Source organism: Octodon degus, unplaced genomic scaffold (genome assembly GCF_000260255.1).
Source record: "Octodon degus isolate 3935 unplaced genomic scaffold, OctDeg1.0 scaffold00309, whole genome shotgun sequence".
NCBI lineage: Eukaryota > Metazoa > Chordata > Mammalia > Rodentia > Octodontidae > Octodon > Octodon degus.
This window is the reverse complement of record NW_004524885.1, coordinates 347,215-350,031: the sequence shown is the minus strand read 5'-3', so window position 1 is coordinate 350,031 and position 2,817 is coordinate 347,215. Positions and strand designations below refer to the sequence as shown.

Below are 2,817 nucleotides of genomic sequence, written 5' to 3'. Positions count from 1 at the left end.
TGATATCTGTGAACTAAGCAATGACATGGAGGACAGTAATGTGTAACACAAAAAATATCCTTTGTCATCTTGGTCTCTAAATGTGTACCATTCCTAATGACATATCAGTTACTGTCTTTAAAATAATGTTTTATAAAAAAGTTAATAAAAGAAAAATAGAACCAAATTTTTGTTTGTTTGTTTTGTTTTGTTTTGTTACTGTCTTTAAAATAATGTTTTATAAAAAAGTTAATAAAAGAAAAATAGAACCAAATTTTTGTTTGTTTGTTTTGTTTTGTTTTGTTTTGTTTTGTTTTGTTTTGTTTTGTTTTCTGTACAGGGATTGAACTCAGGACCCTGTGCTTGCCAGGCAAGTGCTTATTCTACTGCGTTATCTCCCTGGGTCAAGATTTCTTGAATACAAGTGGTAATATTCAGTCAAATGTCCAATCTTACATAACTATATCTATTAATTTGAGCAACACATTTGATGATAAAAATAGGTAATATGTCAACCATTCTTAACAGCTATTCTTGTTTTGAAAATCTGTAACATGTGTATTGTGGTATGTTACCCTGTTTCAGTCTTTGCTTCTGATTTGCCTTCTTGATTTTGTTTTCACTCTTTGAATTAAAGTAAAATTATAATAAAGAGAAAAGTCTTTGTTGAACCTGCTGGGAGGCAATGGTCTTTTTGTGTGCTGTCTTCACTAGCAGAGCCAGGGCTACACCCAAGCACCCATGTTGAAGAGACCTGCAGTTGGCATTGATCTTGGCACCACCCACTCTTGTGTGGGTGTCTTCCAGCACATAAAAGTGGAGATAATTGCCAATGATCAGGGAAGTCGAACCACTCCAAGCTATGTCACTTTCATTGATAACAAACGACTGATTGGAGATGTTACAAATGATCAAGTGGCTATGTACCCCACTGACAAAGTTTCTGATGCTAAGCATCTGATTGGATGTAGATTTGATGATGCTGTTGGCCAGTCTGAAATGAAGCACTGGCCCTTCATGGTGGTGAATGATGTAGGCAGGCCCAAGTTTCAAGTAGAATGCAAGAAGAGACAAAGAGCTTCTACCCAGAGGAGGTGTCTTCTATGATGCTAACAAAGATGAAGGAGACGGTAGAAGCTTACTCAGGGAAGACTGTTACCAATGCTGTGGTCACTGTGCCAGGTTACTTTAATGACTCTCAGAGTCAAGCAACCAAAGATGCTTGACTTATTGCTTGTCTTCATGTACTTAGAATTATAAATGAACCAACCACTTCTGCTATTGTTTATGGCTTAGACAAAATGGTTGGAGCTGAAAGAAATGTGATGATTTTTTATTTAGGAGGTGGCACTTTTGATATGTCAATGCTCACTATTGAAGATGGAATCTTTAAAGCGAAATCTACAGCTGGAGACACTCACTTAAGTGGAGAAGATTTCGACAAATGAATGGTCTATCATTTTATTGCTGAATTCAAGAGCAAGTACAAGGACTTCAGTGAGAAAAATGAGCTGTCTGCTGTCTTTGTACTGCATGTGAGTGAGGTAAGAGAACCCTGTCTTCCAGCATCCAAGCTAATATTGACATTGATTATACCTATGAAGGTATCAACCTCTACACCTCCATCACTTATGCTCGATTTCAAAAGTTGAATGCTTTTCTGTGGCTCTCTGGACCCTGTGGAGAAGGCTCTTTGAAAAGCTAAACTGGACAAGTCTCATATCCATAATATTGTCCTGGTGGATGGTTCTACCCATATCCCCAAGATCCAGAAGCTTCTGTAGGACTTCTTCAATGGAAAATAATTGATTAAGAGCATCAACAATAAAATTAAATTTAAAAGTTAAAAATCATTAAATGAAATGCATACCCTACTGCACGAAAGTGAATGATGTTAAACTAGGCAACTACAGCATGATTAAACCATGGTTTATTACTAGATATAAAGTCACTTACTTCTATAATGTCAGGGAAGATGTAAGGGTCTATCACATTTTGTGGGAATGGAAAGAATAGGTAGAAAGCCAAAGAAAGTCATCAAGTAAAAATTGTTATTACAAAAAAAATCTTATTATGTACAATAAAATATATTTCTTAAATTATTCCTGAAATACAAGATTGGCCAGCCCAATTTTTATTTTATTAAAGGATACCTAGAAAACTCCAGCTTTTTTGAAGTTAAAACTTCAAATTACCTTACATTATGTTGTACTAGTGCAGGTTCTCCAGAAGCACAGAACCAGAACAAACTGACTACACTATGGAGAAATAGTGTGAGAAGGAAAATGTGAACAAGATATTTGAAAACTTATGGAAATGGTGGAAGTTGTTTTATGTCTGATATAAAACAGAGAATTACTGAGTACACCAGGTGAATGCTTATGGTAATCCTCACTTGCCAATAGCTATGAAAAATAAGGTGCTTGTCAGATTGATAGTGACTTTCCAGGTTCTTTAGGATATTTTAGTTTGTTCAAATAATGAACAATACCTGATATGTCAGCTGCAATTCAACTAATCACATAGTTGTTTGATATGTAATGCTTATTTTATACTTAATATAGCTCACTCTCATCACCTTATATTCTTCCAGATTTTTCCCAACCAAAATAGGTGAGCTGAATGGAAATGTAGTGAATCTCAAGATATGTGCTACTTTGACCTCCTTAATGATGATACCAATATCTATAATCTTTCCACTGATGTATTATTCCTTTTGGTTTGGCACTTTCTTATGTAGGGACAAAGCTATTAGCCTTTCCTTCAATAATGACTTTCACTAAGCAGGCCAGAAAAGCAATACTCTGCCAGTTGCTGAATATGCCAAACATGGTCCCT

The 2,817-nt window shown here is 35.5% G+C and overlaps 1 pseudogene; it reads left to right on the top strand.

Moving 5' to 3' along the window:
- Window positions 1-720: 720 nt before the first annotated feature.
- Window positions 721-1,826, top strand: LOC101579436 (annotated as a pseudogene).
- Window positions 1,827-2,817: the final 991 nt, after the last annotated feature.